Here is an 18,822-nt window from a genome sequence, read left to right as displayed (position 1 = left end):
GGCCAGTCTGAGCGTGTCTATCTTGGACAGCCGCTTCTCGTAGGGGAACGTCGGCACGTGGACGCGCAGCTCCTCGAACGCGGAGTTGATGCTCAGCATCCTCTTCCTCTCGCGGATGTTGGCGGCGTGTCGCTGCACCTTGTACGGGTGGTGGGACACCACGAGCCGCCGCGTCCTGCGCGTGGCCGCCTCCAGCGGGTCGTCCGTGGATGACGTCTCCCCCTCAGCGCAGACGCCGTCCACTGGAGACTGCAGGTCGAGGTCGGTGAAGGTCAGCGGCGCGTCCGGGAAGCCGGACTGACTCCCGATGGAGGACCAAGGCGACAGCTGGCCCGTGGCCGCCGTGTAGTCCAGCAGGAAGGTGTCCAGCTGGGACTGAAGTTGGAGACTCTGGTCCATCTGTCCCCAAACGGAGAAATCTGTGCCGCCATCCTGGTCGAAGTCAAAAATAATGTCCTCCATATTTTTTTAGAAAGCGAGAGTCTTGTCTTGTGTAGCAGAATCAATCCCGTAGAATATTATACCACGCGCGTAAATCTCCTGGATTAAATACTTCCATGGCTTCCGCGTGATTCCCGGCGGGTTGCTCTGGCCAATAGGAAAAGAGTGAAAGGGCGCTCTGAAGGACACTTTACCCTCCTCGTGGATCGTTCATTGCTTTATATAAACGACTTACAAAAGAATCGGTTGATCTCCAAACAACAAAGAAAACGCAGGGGAAACACGTGTCCAATTGTAAACGTCCTCCCAAGAATATAGTCCCGTTGATATGTTGACAAAAACACTCAGCGGTCATTGGAGGGCTTTGCGCGGCGCGTTATGACGCAGAAGGCCGCGCGTAAAGCCGAGGTGGCCCCTGAATGGGATTGTTTTATCTATTAACGCTCATCTGTCAGAAACACATGCGCGCGCTTTTGCTTTATTCTGGTCGAGGCCTCTTTTTACGCATCGAACGCGATATAAAATCTTTCACCGCAGGTCGTCGCGCACATTGTTGACCGCAGTAAAACACCTAATCTGCCTCACACCCCGCAGACAGAACGTGCATGGAGACACACGGCGGAAGCGCGCTGTAATTACTTTGGGCTTAATCAAGTGAGCGAGTTTTCTTTTCGAGTGCGTCTCGAGGATGAACAGCCTGTCGAGGAGGGCTGCGCGTCCAAGTCCTTCAGGATGCTAATTTTCGGAGGAAAAAATGTGTATTCAGTAAACACAGATGATCCGAGCGGTTAACGGGAAGACAGGTGGAGCAGTGGTAAGCAACGTTGCCTCGCAGCACGAAGGTCGCAGGTTCAAATCCACCTCGCGGGTTTTCTCTGTGGAGAAACCCACGCATGGTCCGCGTGGGTTCTCCCACCACCACAAAAACATGCAATTTAGGTCCGGGAAAAAGAGAATTAATTCTCAATTCTTACCTGATTAAATAAAAAAAATCTGTAGCAAAATCACCAGGATCAGGTCCCGTCTTATACTAATGTTTATAATCTTATTAATTTTGAAGACGACTCTCACACACATGCATGAACACATGCACGCGTTATTTGTTGACACTGAGGCAGCGATATAAAGGCCGCGGGCTTTCGGCCGTTCCTTGTCAGTGTGTTTGATTTCCCTGCAGGGACCTTGTTTCAGGAAACACATCAAAGTTACTGCTATTTTCCAAAGGCTCGAGTTACCGGAGCTAATGAACCTACAGATCCAGTGTTGCTCCATCCCCACAGTTCAATTAACCCCCGGGACTGATCCATCTGGAAGGACAACATCCTGATTAATGCGTGCATTGTTATCGGGACCAGCAACTCGCCAAGAGTCAATAAAACGTTTGCACTTCGAATTAGGCACGAATGGAGAAATGTTTGTGTCACAGTAACAGTGTTTTATTATTCCAATCCACTTTCTATAGATATTTCTAATTCTATATATGATCCGATCGAAAAAAAACCACCTTAGAGTGTTATTGGAGGACATAACAAAACTTTATTTATGCAGTAACATTTATCTACATTTTTCAATGTCATGTAGAAACTCAAATTATCAAAAATGAGAACATGTAGAACACGGAATGTTTATAACTTTATCATTACGTAATCTGTAATTTAACTCTTTTATATCCTAATAAATGCATAAAATAAAATGACTGAGAGGCGCTGGAGGTGTCAGGACCTTCTGCGTCTCTCTCCTCCAGCTGACGGCCTCGGTCCGGCCTGAAGAGACGCGCCTGTCACGCTCAGACCCGCCGCATTGTCTGGACGACAGTTCAAGAGGGCTTGAGAGGGAACGGACGATCGTAACCCCCGACAAGATGTTGAATAAATCAAGAAGGAGAGGAATAAAAAATATCCGCATTGATTTAATTATGGACCAGAGAAGAAGGAAATTATTTATTTATTTTCGATGAAAAAAAAAATCGTATTGTTTTCATTAGGTTCATTTCTGCATTATCATTATTATTATTATTATTATTATTTATGTATCCATTTAAAATCAGGCTGGTTGTTAAATCCCGATTCATTGTCGTGCAGGCTGCACTGAGGCCTAAATGTGCTCCCCATGACGGACACGCTTCCAGCCCGGCGGACCGGACCGGACCGGACCGAAGCGCGACTTGGACTCCACGCACAAACACCTGCTCACAATCAGGGCCGCGTGTTTGAAGCTGTTCTCCACCTGCACGTTACATCGGGGAAAGCAGGGAAGTCGAAGAAAGGGGAGATTCAAACGCACGTCAGAATGATCCACGCCGGCCCTTTCATGTCCCGTATGATATTTCGCTTTTTAATTGGAGACATATTTCTGGGGGTCATGGGGGGGGGGGGGGGGGGGGGGACAATGTTATATAATTTCCTGCAAACTCTTCTCCTCTTTGTTCCTCAGCTGTGATTTCAGAGTCGGTGCCAAAGCGCCTCAAAAACGGTCGCTGCTGCGTCCAAACCAACACTTTACGCATGCGCCTGTCTGCCTCTCTACATCTCTCAGATGCATTTTAAACTATTTATTCGTGACCAAAGAGAAGAGGACGACACTGGGAATGAAAATAACATTGACCACTGATTTATTTCTGCACAATACAGAACTCTAATCTGCCGCATGACATAAAATATAAGCAGAGATTATCACTTAGACATTTTTGGGCATCCCAAGTTTTTGAAACTCTCTTTATCCTGGGGTGCCCCCCCCCCCCCCCAAAAAAAAACATATGTCTGCACCTGCTCTAAAATCATTTCTCGCCTTTGTTTGTCTTTAACAACCGGGTTATGAAGCTTCCCATACACAACCAGACACGTTGAAAATTGTCCCCAGCAGACGTAAGATGGTCCGCTTGCCATCAATGCAACAGCAAATGCAGCGATTAGCATTTCAGGGTTCTGCTCAGTCACGCACGTCTTGTTTGTTTGGGTACAAGACTGATTACTCCGTGGTCCAGAGGGGCCTTTGGGATCTGTCTTGGCTGCTAGGAGCGAATGGCATCGCGGCCAATTGTAATCTTCAGCCACAAACTGCTCTTTGATCCGCTGGGATTGAGCCATTAGAGGGTCACGGCACGCTGAAGCGATAGCTCAGAGCAGAAGTTACCCTTGACCACAGATATAGGACTGAGATAGCCTCGGGCTTTTACCTTTAAAGGTAAGCTCCAATCAGCATTAATAAAGCAATGAAAAGTATACGTGCCCAACTTCAAAGGGCACAGCAGTCAACTGAATGAACACGATACAGGAAATGCCTCGACTGATTGCATGCAAGCCTCTCGGATGTGAAGTATTTGGTGGATTTGGGCTAACATTCATTTCCTCTAAACTGTTATTGCATCTTTGGGGCAAACGGCACGTCAGTGATGTGTGATTCTGTTGTCACTCTTATGATGTGTGCCACCGACACAAACACGGTACCCTCCATACAACCTGCTAAAGGAAAGATTCTTAAAGTTTAGTAACAGCCTTCTTATTCTGGCCCATTCCTGTCTGCATTTCAGGTCCAGGTCTGGTCTGGTAAAAGCATCATGGTCGTAAACCGGGCCTTAAGCAAACACCCTGCGGGGCCACCACCCCTCCTCTTGGATCAGCGAGAGCCTGACACTGGATCTGAGCCGAAGGTTTGATAAAAACACAACAGTTTTGTAATATACAGCACATGTCAACAGGTGGTATTTAGATAATATGGCATTATATGGGCGCAGGTGCGTGCAGCACGTCATAACCTCCCCCTTTACTACATTATTCTTTTCATTAATCCCAACCTGTACATTCATTTCGAGACATTTTTGCATTCTCTTTGGAATGAGCCTGCGGGACAGAACGGATCTGAAGGAGTCAGCGGTGACACCTGCAGAGAACCAGATGTCAAAGTCGGTTCCCACTAAAATCACCTGGCTGCAAAAGAGGGAATTTGCTGTCCAGAGAATGCACCTTTTCTTCACTCGGAATAATAACAGGATTTAATGCCAGAGCTCAAGGACGATGAAACTCGGGTCAGCCCCGGAGAAGAGACACTGAGGATGTAGATTCGACGTGGGTTTTTCCAACGTTGAGGACAACCATCGATAGAATCAACGGTAAAATTAATTTTAATTTCTAACATGGAGATACTGTAAATTATAGCAAATAAAATCCGATTCACAATTCAGGAATAACTGGGATTATAAAGGCTATAGCTAAAACACAGTTTAGCATGACATAAGCATACTGGCTGTATATCTTCTGTTCTTTAAACGTCAAAATAAAACTAAAGTAATGATGATGACATCATCAGGGCGAGTCAGTCAGTCTAAATTAAACTTTATAAATGAGGTGGGAAAAACTAAACACTTAAGCATTTTGTGGTCTTTTAATCTATTTAAACGTATCAGGCAGAAGCTGTCGAAAAGATTCAAGATTCAAGATACTTTATTATCATTATGTAAACATAATAAAATCGTGTGAAAGTGCATTATTTGTCCCGTTGAGTGGCTCACCTTTTCAAATCTGTTCAAACACGTAACTCAACGTGTTTGACGGACGGACGATTTCCAGCCGTGGTGATTTTGTTGTGTAGCCTGAGTCGTTTATGGGGTCACCCTCACAGAAACCAGATGTGAACATTTCCCTCCTGCATCTTAGAACGAAACACTATCTAGTCCACGGAGACACACACACAAACACACACACACACACACGCACACACGCACGCACAGGCCTGATTCTTAGGAGATGGTCTTAACAGATACGAGGGTGTCTTAGGTCACTGCAAAGACATGCCAGTGGACACACGGCCTTAAAGAGCAGCTGCCAGCTTTGCTGCATCCCGGTCTTTGTTCCGGTCGTGTTTATCAGGGCAATTAAGATGTTGCTCGTTTTTCCCGTCATGATTAAGAGAAAATGAAAAAAACTAAAATAGCGTTGAGACTTTGAGTGGACTCTGCTCTGGTGACAGATGCTTTATGTCTGCGACGGGATGATCTGTCCCCCAATGAAAGGACAAAATGGCAAGCACCTGAACTGTTAGTACCAATCTCACTTCATTTCAAAAAATTAAATATCCAAATAATATTGAAGTATGATTAGAAAGCAAATTGTAAACCAATACGAACTTAATCTCAGTTTAGTGAAATGTAAGGTTTGTACTCAAATGCAAAACATTTTCTGATATTAAAGTAGCAAAGTTATTTTTAATGGGCTCTATCTATCTATCTATCTATACAACACCCTTGTTCTTGTGTATTGTGTATTGCACATAAAAGAGAATCTGATCAATATGCCATTAAAATAACTCCGGAAAGACAATGTATGTATTAAGAGAGACGTGCTATATGCATGACTCAACTGGCATATGACAAAAACATCCCAACTCGAGGGGAATTCCTGTTCCTGATAAGCAAATAGAAAAAGGAACGAGAGTGGGAAGGTCTTGGAGGAGGATTAGACCGTTAGAGGAGGAAGCTTTTTCCCATCTGAAATGGTGGAATAATGATGGATCCATTATTTTTCACCAAGTTGTTGGCCAGATCGATCTCCTGGCACGGAATCACAAGTGAAGCGACAAGATGAAGAAGAAGAAGCCTGGCAGCACAGAAGGATTTGGTAATGTTAGAAGTCCGTGGCAGCTCCATCACAGCGGTCAGTCTTCAGGACAAAACTAGAACGCGACCAGGGAACCATCAAGAAATGATTGACGGCCCTTTTTGAATTTAACCACCAAATGCTGGAGCCCAGGGGCCGGTGATAGAATTTCATATCGTAGCAGAATGACTCTCATCTGATCTTATATTCCCTTTAGCTCGGCCTGATCCAGGATCAGGTGAGCTGCTGCAGTGGATGGAGGCGCACTCTGTGAGCATTCCCAAAATCACTGATCTGTTGAGTCAGTGGAAAATCAACAATCACACGGCTGTTCATTAGCTACATGTATACATGTATCAGAAATTACAGGCAAAGCAGCTAAGGTTGTGTTTCAGTTGTGTTCCACATTTCAGTCAGTGACACGCTAAATACCCGACAGAGTCTGATGAAACGGGCCTGTGTAAAAGAAGAAGCTTTGAAACTTTGGATTGAATCCAGAGAAAGTGGCAGATTCGGGGACACATTTGGAGGTACGTGATCCACCGAGTGCCTCCTAGTTTTACATTTTGGAATTAAATTCCTGATATGTTCTTGATTTATCCTGCAGCTTTTCAGCCCTACAAAGCATAAACTATTAAGTCATCATCTGTTTTTGTCATTTCCAAAGTTTTTTTAAAATTTTGTCCCAGAGACAGCAGATGAGGGAAATTTGCCTCACAATAAAATACGGACATTTATAATCTATTAAGCGTACTGGTGTTAGATCGACAGTTTATCATACACCCAAACCAACTCATCCGTTTACAGCTTGGGAACAAAAAAACCCAGATCTCAATAATTAATTCCCGTCTTTGCAAAAACAACTGGACCTCGGCTCAATCTGTTTTCCCCATCATTCAGACCTCGAGCCTGCGAGGCACGAAGGCGTGTTTAATCAACGGCAGTGAATTAATCCGCTGTTAGAACAGAACCAAGTCACACATTGCAGCTCGCACCAAAAATCTTCAGCATCTGAGAACAATTAAACGTCTGGTTTCCGTGAGAGGCTGATTTCCTAGTTGACAAGGGGGGGGGACAGAATCAGGGGTGGAGGACCCCCCTCCGAGCACCCCACTACCGCCATCCAATAATATAAGTAGACAATATGCGTTGACAATAAAGCCTGAGAAATTTGAAATCACAATGTCAGAGAAAACAGTCTTAAACAAGAACAGCACTGCAAGCGTTTCGGATCCGCTTCCAGGCGTGAGAAGAGCGTTCCCTGCCGGTATCCCATTTATCCCTCCCACCGGGACTGCTGGAACCATCTGACCTTAAAATCCAACATCTTATTCCTCATTTATTTTCACGTTTTCCTTTATACGAGGGTGTGTTCTGTTGGGCCCGTACTGACAGGAATGTCAAGTTCTACAAGGTCGATCAAAGCCTGGCGTGTCCGATCCAGACGTCCACGGTAAGGCCTGCATCCGACGGAGACGCATATAAGGATGTGACATTTAAAATACGAACATTTTTTTGGTTTAAAAGGTATTAAACCAGATTTACATGAACTCCATCAGCAGCTGGATCTCCAAGACCCCTAACCCCTTAATTCCCAAGTGAAGCAGTCGGGTATGCTACAGGTATGACGCTATAATGATAAAGATTATATAGAGGCCATTAAGGCCCCGCTCAAAGCTTCGACAGATTCCATCGTGGCTCTCACCTACTGTCATCCGCAGAAACCTCCGCTAACGCTCTCAGTCGCACGATGCTCCGACTTTGCACTGCAAGAAAGTGGCGATGAAGCAGGACATTGTGAACTGAAGATGGTTCTGTTTTCCGCCTTGTTAAATTCATTCACACCACCGTTCTGATGTCAGCTGGGGAAAGATGGGACTGATCTGACTTCAAATTAACAACAGCTCAATCTACTGAAGCTCATAATCTCAAGTGTGTGGAATGTAAGAAGACGTTGACTTCATTCAGGAGCAATGTCCTTTTTCCATTTGAAACAACCCCACCTCAGATGCACGCACGCACACACACACACACACACAACTTATGGACATGTGGAATGGATTGAATGGCTCATGATGTAGGTGTTGCCATCTTCAAACTGGTTCAACTTTTGCCAAGGACTAAAACCCCTTATCCTTGAGTGGACCTAATCTTGGAATATTTCATATAGACAAGCAAAACTGAAACGGGGACAAAGAGAACTGGGTGTGGTGCAGGAGAGGAGGAATTAAGGCTGCGAAACAAAAAAGGTTATATGGAACAGATTGCTAAACATCAACACGAATCAGTCGACAGGAGCAGAAACAGGAAATTAGATTCCCAGGAGCTGCGAAACGCAGATACAAACAGAAACGTTAGCATCAATGAGTCATTGTATTTCACCTGCCTTGGTTGGATGAGGAAAAAGGTAGGGTGGGAAGAAAGAGGAAAAAAAGACAGAAGACAGAAACAACAAGTTGAGGAAGACTCTGAAAGGATTCCACGGCTTCTTCGCCGCTCCGCCAGATAGATCAGCTTCCGTCTTGGCTGGGAAGAAGATCAATAACTATCTTCATGCACTTAGTTACCATCATCGGTTCAATCCCTCTCCACGGGGGGGGGTTAGGGTTAGACAAGATCCTGAGACAACAGAAAGTAAGAATAGATGACGTTGCTACAGCTGCAGACCTGTCAGAGAGTCCATGCCGACTCCTTTCCAAAGTCAGAAGCGCCAGCAATGGCCACAAAATGGGCTTGTTCCATAGAACTCGTCTCCATTTTCAATGCTTGTGCTATAGGCTAAGCTAAGCCGCAGCCAGCAATCATATCGAATAGCTTGGCAAGGCATTGAGAAACACGACAAAGCCACTGCGATTGGATTGCTTGTCCTACAGAGCGTTTCCTGCTGAGTCACCTGAAAGCCTGGAGCCAGCGAGCCGGTTCGATGATGAGTCACTGCATTCCTGAAGCAACTGTCACGACCCGTCACGCAGCGAGAGAAAAGTGGAAACGAAACACTCCCAATCATTGGAATATCATCAAAGAAGATGTAAAGTCATCCACACTTCTTTAAATGACGTGTGTGTGTGTGTGTGTCTCATGAGAAAAACCACTACAACTAAAATGTTCACTCAGTTCACATTATTTGAAGTGACATAGTTTATGTAAGCTGGTTCCCAGTCCCAAAGAGCTGGCGGCTGAAACCACGGCGTTAAACGTACAACGTGGCGCCCCTGTTAGACAATAAAACCCGCTGTCTCCCACTTGAGATATAATAAGAGTAGGGGGGGGGGGGGGGGGCAAAGTCACAGGAGCCCCAGGGTGGAGGGGGACCGAAGCCTGGGGGTTGTGACCCGGTTTTCTAACCGGCCCTACCTCACAGCTCGGCCTTACGACCCGGGGACGAGCATGAACTGGCAAAAGAGTTTCCTTTTTGAGGGCAATGAAAAATCATTTCCTCCTGAAGGTGGGCCTCAAGGGATCCGGAGTTGGCCCAAAGCAGAGGAGTGTGAGCCATGCAGGAGGAACTCCAAGGCGGGGTAACCGAGAAAGTCAGGGGGGAAATGTCAGAGACAGACGACGGCGTCGGGGCTGCCGCGCCCGGGACCTGTTTACTCGATATCTGATTAAGGAATTCATCATCCAGAATGGAGCGTGAGTCAAAGAGGCATCAAGTCGCTGCGGCACAGAAAGGGCACTTTTTATAAACCACCTTCTGGAATATATTATGTAACACGGACTTTCTAATTTCTCATCACTCTTGGAGGAAATGCTTATTTCCGTCTGTGAGCAGCAAATTTAAATGGCGTTTAGGGGTAATGCTATTTTAAAGGAGCTTCTGTCTGAAGCAGATTTCAGGGGGATCAGTCTGAAAGGTGGAGGATGAAATGATTACGAGGGAAAAATAATCGCATTTAACTCTTTCAGTGCCAATAACGTCTAAAGACGTTTTTTATAACCCAAACGTTCACTGCCAAACCTGACTCTGAAATATGCCTCTCTTCAATGGCCAATAACTCCGGAACGGAAAATGGTAGGAACACACTTGTTTTTTTCCCCTATGAAAGAAAAGACTTTGATCTTTCATTTGGTATGTTCAGTGTTTGCTTATTCACATTCGCACGGATCTGAATATGGAGCGTCATTGGTGCGTTATTTTAACTATATAAACGATTTCTGGAGGTGTCTTGGCTCTCGTGTGTCAAAGGGCGATGTGTCATATTAAATAGATAGATTACTGTGTGTTCTTCTTATCTGACAGCACCATGGCAAAAAATTCGACTCAAGCTGGCAGAGACGGCGCTCGCGTGATGTTCCAGTATTCTCCTCTTCTGAAATCAGCCGGACACTTGAAGCTTGGAAAAAAACAGCCACGTTGGAAAATCATCCATCGTCCATGGAAACATCCATCCCTTCGATTTACGAGGAGGTGATGCTGATGGTATTTTTTTGCAGGGCATCCAATAGCTCTTTCAGGTCAGCGATTTCGAGCGTACGCCTTGGTTATGCCTGAAGCGAAACTGAGGCGAGACGTCAAAGTCAAATGCAGAAGATTCTTTGCGCGCGTTAAGATACAGAATGCTCTCCCAGCTTTCTCACATGCAGGAATGCACACATTTCCAACGCAAGTTCAACTCAGCCGCTCTGTCGAGGCAGGAAACTCGACGACGCCACCAGCCCACGACCCTTCTAGAGGTCAGCGCTGTTGTTTTTTTGTGCATGACGTCCTCCACTTTCCCAGGCGTTTATTCCCATACCCAGACTTCAAAGAGCACTTGAAAAGGTAGAGCTATCAGCCCAAGCCCCTCATCCGCCCGTCCGACTACATGGGGGTGGGGGTTGGAGCAATGTGGTTCATATTATTTGATAAGCATCCCATATTCTCAGATGTACTTTAATGACCTGCAGCTAGCGCTTTCATGGACGCTGCACTCCGGTGACACTTGAGGGGAGTCTTGCACATGAAAGGGGAAAAGGTCCGACAAGATTTTAGCCTTTGCAACACATCGGCACCCGACTTAAAGACATCATTCTTTATGATGGAGAAGAATATCAATTTTCCTTCTTCCACAGACCACTGGAATTCATTACGTGTCTTCCTTTTCCATCTTTCCGTTTATTTTTCGCTGTCTGGCGACGTCAGGGCAAGCGTGCGTTCCACCCCCCCCCCGCGCCACCGTTCGAGCGCACGCCGTCAGGAGGGACACGCTGTGTATTGTTTTAAGCCACGCGGTGTGCCAGCTGTCACGGATGGCCTTGGCAGAGCTCCTCCTTCGGCCTCTGTGCCATTACGGGCGCAGCCTGTGAGGTCTTGAGCGGCCATGTTAAACCGTGCACTGATACGTTTAGACCGAAAGCGGGAAGGCCCCGACGTCGGCCACCCAGGCGCTGATATTAGAGGAGTGAGTCACTAAAAAGAGTGCATGTCTCACAGATGCAAGCATAAAACTTTATGTCCTAATGGCGCTTCATGTAAGTAGCAGGCTCTCATTTCATTCACTCTGTAATATTATTAACTAACCTATAATGAAGTGTTTGCCGCAGACACGCGGGTCTTACCGTTTACCATTCCCCCCCCCGTTGATGGCCTGATGCCATTTTTTTCTTCTCTTTACTCTTCTTCCCACAAAATCAAGAAAATCATAAACTGGCTTTTTATTTTATTATTATTTTATTTATCGTTTGACATGCAAAAAAAAGCTAATTTTAGGAACGCTGATTCTAGTTTATTCAATTTGGCAGCAGCGCATTTGCATCGAGGATGTGGTCGCGTCTCCTCATCGCTCCGGGGACGGTTTAAGGACGCACGGAGGGAAGATAGATGAAACCAATAGAGATTGTGTTTGTGTGCGAATTGCTTCAAAAGTGGAGTACCGTAATACACTTTTTCAACAACATCAGTTACCATCAAATAATTTACGACTCGGAGTTTAAAAGAGGTTTGACGGAAGCTTTTTCCTTCTCTCGATTGTGTTACGACTGATAAAAAAAAACGAGCGTAAAACAAAGAATATTTAACGTTAAAGTTTCACGGCAGCAACGTCAGGATTGGACAAACCGCTCTCTAGTCCTGTCCTTTCATCAGCATACAACTGCATTGTTTGCCTTCATTAAGCTCCACCACAAAAAAGCCAAGTCTCACCCCTCGGAGGTTCGAGTTCGGCATCATTTACCGACATCGGAGTTTGTTTGTGTGGATGAGTTACGGCCCGAGTCTGCTGCTATGTTCTTTTGTGGTGATCACAAAGACCCAAACAGCGACTGGGAAACTTCCACAACACTGTCACACAGCGACTCCTTTGTTTCAGCCTTTCAGGAGGTGACTCTTGACACAGCAAACAGCCCCCCCACCCCCCCCACCGAGAGCCTTCACATACCCCCCCTCACTGTAAACCTGCCAATCCCTCTGGAGCCCTGCCATCCCAGGAGAGTCAAACAAGAAGGCCTGGATGCAAACATGAGGCGTTTACTGGTGGATCTGGAGTATGCATATCACACTAATGTTCACAGAAACGTATACTGTTTTGGAATAAAACTTCTGAGAATCCACATTTTGCTTCTCAAGGGAGGTGCGAGGGAGGGAGGGAGGGAGGAGGGAACCAGTCATGTTGTGGTTTTTCAGGCACTGGCTTGATTTTTGTCGATGTGTTTCGAAACAGAGCGCACAGCCCGAGTGACAGTGCCAGGTCCGAGATGCTGGTTTGATTTTGCCCCGTGTTGTTTCATTACTTCCTTTTGTCTTTCATGTCTGAGAAAATGTGTTGCAGATTACAAAGCTGTAACATATTTTAAATGGAGTGTGAAACGACAGAACCACGTGAATTACGAGGAGCGATGCCTCATGATGTAAATATGCTGTACATGCAGAGTGCAGATTTGGCCTGCTTCAGCTTTTTAATGCAGAAAAGCTCCATTCCAGCCTGAGAGAGAGAGAGATCAAACAGGGAGGAGTGCTGGAAAAGTGACTCCAACATTTGAGACTCTTGGAGAGAGGACTCGTTTCAAAGTTCGACAATGCAACAATGTATGGAATACAAAACCGTAAAAAAAAAGAATGCTTTAAAAAGCAAGCAAGAGCCTCAGAGTTTGTGCTCCTGCTTCACTACCAGGTGATACGTGCCTGATTAATGTGCACGGCCCTGGTTATATCAATAAATAAATAATGATAATAATTAATAACAAATTATAATATTTATTTATAAAAAATAAATACATGTGGCATACATTTATTGATATATAATGTAAAATTGAATTGAGTCCTTCTAACATTAAAATATCAATACTTTGAGTTATTTATAATAGTATTCATGCACTTTGAGTAACCTTTTTAGATTTTAATTTGTCTTTAAATCATTTTGATTTTTTTATTAATTTTAATTGAACTGCTCTACTGTGACATCATTTCTCATTTTTTCTTACATTTTGGGATTCAACAGTTTTTCATTTTGTTTATTAATTGACAAAATGGTAGGCGAGTTTTGCACGTGTTCACGAGGACTGTTTAAAATGTGCCGATCAATAACCGATGCAGACAAGGCCTGCAAACGCTGAACAGGAACATAAATGTGGATGACGACGCAAACATCACAATCAGCGCACTGCACTGATGTTTAACGTCACAGCGACACTCCCTCCATTCGCCGAATGTTTCAGCTTTCCATCGAACGGAAATGCGTGACGTTCGGATATGAAAGTGAAAATGGCACGGATTCTGTGATTGATGCAAGAGAACGAGCATCAGTCAAAGAAGTGTGTGTGATGACCGCCTCCATGTGATGCAGAGTTCATTCCTTTCTTTCTCTACCTCCACTGTTTCATGCCTTTCCTCCCTTTCTGTGCATGGCGTTCTTTGTCTTGTTTTTGCCTTTCATTGTTACATGCAAAAGCCTCCATGTCCAGAAGGAATAGATTTGCAGGACTGCTTTGATCCCATTGTTAGGATTCTTTCTTTTGCCTCAGCCACATCCTCAGTCACCCCACAAGATGCTTTGAATTAGCTCCGAGGATGGGACGGTAGGGGAGGAAGGAGGCAGGGAGCTGAATGAGGGGTGAGTGATGCTCTCAGCGAGTTGCGCTGGGGGGGGGGGGGGGGGAGACCTGGAGATCCTTAATGTGAGAGGTGAGGAGAATCCGTTGGAAACCTTCTTCTGCTTTTTGTGCTGCTGTCTGAACACACAAGTTCCAAACGTATTCCTATGGTGATGATGGGTCACTTCCTCGAATGGCGCTTCCCTTCTATTAGCATGCAAGTCTTAGTTTTCCTTGTGTGCAGCTAAATCTCTGTTGCAGGATCGTACTTGTGGTTTTCATCTCCAACTGCAAATCTTGAAGGGGTGCAACTGTTTTAGAGGCGCGCTTTGTAGTGTCGAAAGTGGATTTTGATGTAAAGTGGACTATTTATGTCTCCTCTCAAACTCAGCCGCTGCACAGTGAGCTTTTCATGAGGCTATGCTTTATGACTATGTGAAGCACGCTCGGCCTTCCGACGTCTTGGTTCAGCTAAAATGATTGGGATCGGGTTGCACTAACAATGTGCCTGTCCAGGGAACACGAGAAGCATGAACCCGAGCTTATGATGATGCAAACACAAGTTTCACTATTCAGATCCCAGATAAAAGTACCAAAATGCGGAATTGCCCTTTATTTTTTTCTTTGTTGCAAAGATGAAGTTCTTTCCAAATGAAAAGCTTCACGCTTCACAATGACCAAGACTTTACTCGGGCGAGAGTCAATGCAAAAGACTCCCCGACCTTGTCTCGGAGAAAAACAGCGGAACCCACAGGAGGTAAACTATTGTCAACAGATACCCAAAAATGTTTTTCGACATGAAGTGCATGTTTTATTTCTCTGGTGAAGCAGAATGGGACGGGCACAGACACAACAACAAATATAAAACAAGCGAGAGCCAAATGAGGTTTTACAGCAATGAGGAATGAGGATGACTCTTTCACAATACTATGTGGGAGCATTTGTTTCTTGTTGTTCTCGGTCTTGATGTATTTGTAGAGATTTACTGTACTATTGTGTTATTCATTTAAATGTAAATATGCAGAAGATCAAAAATAGAGAATGACCCTGTGGTATCCCAAATCAACTGTAAGAAGAACAGTATATTTATAAAAGTATTTTTAACGAATATAAAAAACTTTCTCAAGATGTTTGTTTACATGTGAAATGTCCCCTGACAATCAATTTATAGTAAAAAATTTAAGTATGTCGCTAAAGTCCAGCTGAGGCAGGATCACATACAACAACGTATAATAATATTTTAAGTATAGTTGACATTTCTGTAATGATGCTACTGATATTTATTGCATTATAACATTTGAATTTGAAATCACATCACGACACCAAAATAGGACCAAAAAAATGCTGAGTTATCACTTCCGATGTCAGAGAAAATATGAAATTAAACTCAGTGTAAAAAAAAAGAAAATGTCATCCAGAAGAATAATTATCACAATTTATTTGGCAAACTTTAGATTTCTCAAGTGGTGGTGACAAACATTAGTGGAGAGGAGAGGAAGCGTGTGTGGGTTTAGACCCGCAAACACATTTGGCAGAGTAAAAACACACACATATGTTTGGCAGCACTAGTGTCCATCAAACACGCACAGTAAGAAAACAAGAGCTCCAAACTGCATGTGAATCTGTCAATGAACAATACACACACACATACATATATGCTCCTTGCTTTCTACCTAAATTGAGGCAACACAGCTGAAATGATCAAGAGAAACTAACACAATGGAAGACAGATTCTTTTTCATGCACACATTCTCATTTATGCTGCAAAGGAAAGCATCTTTCACGGACCCTGCAGCTGCACGGGTTTCACAGCCCGACAGTCACCAGAGCTCATTTATTCTGGTGGAAGCCGCTGACAGCAGCCGACCTCAGACCTAGTTTAATGTTAGATTTATAGTTTACAGACAGGATACAATGGAAAACATTATATTTCATATGTATATATATATATGAATGTGTTTTCTATTTCATTATTTACTAACATGCATTAATTTATGGATAAGTCTTTAATCTATTTTCATTACGGTACTTAGAAAGGATCTTCCATGAATTTAATATTGAGGCTTTGATGACAACGTGGTCACTGGATGAGATAAAAGCTGAATATTTTTCCATCATGACTCTTCCCTTACATAAAGAAGTCACATCCAGGTCAGACTCTTATGTTATGTGGGCCATATGATGTCACAATGTTGACATGGTGATGTCCTTATCTTTTCATTCCAAGTCGGACAGATTCATTTAACATTCGTACAGTATCACAGTATTTCCGTATCAGGATGTATTCATCTCTGACATACCGGTAATATCTGACAAAAACTAATTATGGCCAAGCTAATTATCACGTTTGTTGTTCTGCCAGAAGAGTGCTCACATTTTAATGGTCAATTCTAGACTGTCCATAATGAATATTCCCTAGAGAGCTGACTCAGAGGGTTTAAAAACAGTGCTGCAGAGTAAAGATCTGTTGGTTCTGGTTCTGCAGCAGCTACAAGGCTCTGGGCCCCCCGCTTGGGTCCCTGAACCGCCACCTGTCCACCTGTCATTGACTCAATGTGGCTTTAACTAAACCTCAGGACTCTCAAATCGGGCGGGCGTGCCAAGCGGGTGAGAAAATAAGAGGGGAGGCATCCTGCGGTCAGCAGAGCATCCTTTGGTGCCTCTTACGGTGGCTTGATTAGAGAGATGGCTTGTGCTAACGGCTGCCTGGTTTGCAGGCCGCAGAGGAAGACCAGATTCCAGACAGCTCATCTCAGAGAAGAGCAGAGCAGGAGAAATCTATCCTGGAAAAGTCCTTTCGATCCTTTTAAGCCAGCTGCATATTGGACTTATTTTTCCTGTCATTCGTTACAGGGCCATTATTATAATCACGATCTTATAATCTATACAGAGTCGAAATATTAGCTCCTATAATTACACTCTCAAAACTGCATCTAATTCAACTATCTGTGATTGGAGGGACTATTTTATTTGCTTTAATCCATCCACCTTTGCTTTAAAATCACGTCCAACCCTCTTTAGTTTAATAGAATTAGTATCAATGCACATCAGTTCCTGTTTCGCAGCAATAGCATTGCCTCCGCGGCCTCTTTAATGTCAAACACTGAAACAACCTTCCACTTGAGTCTCACTAGAATATCAAGAGATGATTTCTACGTATAAATCAAGTCACTTTCCTCCCCACGCACACACACACACACACACACACACTTGCTGGGACGCTAGAAAAAGCATCGGAAACCAAAGGAGCTTCGCACTCCTCCATGGAATTCACTGAGGACAGGATGTTGGCTTCACAGTCACGCAATGCTGCACTGATCCCAGCCTACGCTCTTTATTCCCACTGCACATTAAATCATCATCATGTGTCTCCTTCAAGAGCCTAATGCTCCAAGAATGGATTAAAACCTTGCTGACCTTGTGCAAACACAAGTGAGCCTCGTGATTGTACTCTGCAGAGTTATAATAATTGTAATGTATATTTAGAGACATCATTGCCAGCTTTTTCCCCCGCATATATACAATTATACCTCTATTATTATTGTTATTCATAAATCTTGTCAGGTGAAGTACTAATAACAGTATCAATATATTTTACTTCTTCCACTTCCTTTTTTTATTTTTATTATTATTATACCTGCTTCATACAGAGGATTGAGCCGACAGGATTTACTGAGCGTCGTTTACAAGTCGGTGATGCGTTCGCCGGACTCAAGTGAAAATGGCTTCACTCAATATGAAGACTGTTTCACTTATCTAAGTGCAAACAGATTTTTACGATCCGGTGACAGAGTGAAGGGCTTATTTATCGGAAGTGTGTCGAGCTGGTTTAGCTGTTGCCAAAAAAACATTTCCCTAAATGTCTATTTTAACTCTTCGTGCCCTCGCTGGAAGATCTGGGAAGCTGCTTATCAGTGGAGGAAATGGTCGATTTGATGTGGTGTTCCACTCTGGGCTCACAGCTGAACCTATACAGGGGGGAAACCATGCATGTATACGTAGGCCTCTATTTAAGCAGAAGCACGTCAGGCAGGATCCCTTCTTCTTTAAAATTACATCTATTTTTATTCAAGCTTTATGGAAAACCTCTGTTTATGTAAAGGGGGAATGATGGAAATCATAAAACCAATATTCTGGGGACAACCATGGATAAATGGTTTTCATTTGGTTTATTCTAATCAGTAGCATAATGAGACCAATGACAAGTAGTGTATAAATACACAAATGCTTAAATAACATTGTCATAAATAATGAAAAGATTTTATAAAATGACAAACACCACACCTGAAAACTTGGATTTTTTTTCTCAGCTAAAACAATCAGGATAATGTACTTAATATATTTTGTGATTACTATACTTTATGAATTAAATCACTAGATTTGTATTGCTTATATATATCGTTTAAATAAATCTTCAGTAAAGGTGGGGGAATTTTTTTTTGAAAGTGGATATATTTTCATTTAAAAACACTTTTCCAACAGCAAATTTGATCAACTGACTAATTTAATTCTTTTTTTTTAGCTGCATGCATGTATTTAATTTGAACATATTCTAATATGCAGGATTTAACAGCCAGACTTGACATCATGCAAAATTCACACAGAAAATCACTGCGGGGACAAACAATCCTGGTAAAAGTTAGACCACAATTCATCGCTCATCCATCGCAATCAGATAAACGTTGCACAATCTGGCACCCGACACATCCTGCAGAATAACACCCAATCAACTGCACCCAGTCGAAGCTTTCCTACCCTCTAATAAAGTCGCCCTTTTTTGTTT

This window comes from Brachionichthys hirsutus, chromosome 12, assembly GCF_040956055.1.
Source record: "Brachionichthys hirsutus isolate HB-005 chromosome 12, CSIRO-AGI_Bhir_v1, whole genome shotgun sequence".
In the NCBI taxonomy this organism is placed as follows: Eukaryota; Metazoa; Chordata; class Actinopteri; order Lophiiformes; family Brachionichthyidae; genus Brachionichthys; species Brachionichthys hirsutus.
Note: the sequence above shows the minus strand (reverse complement) of the source record.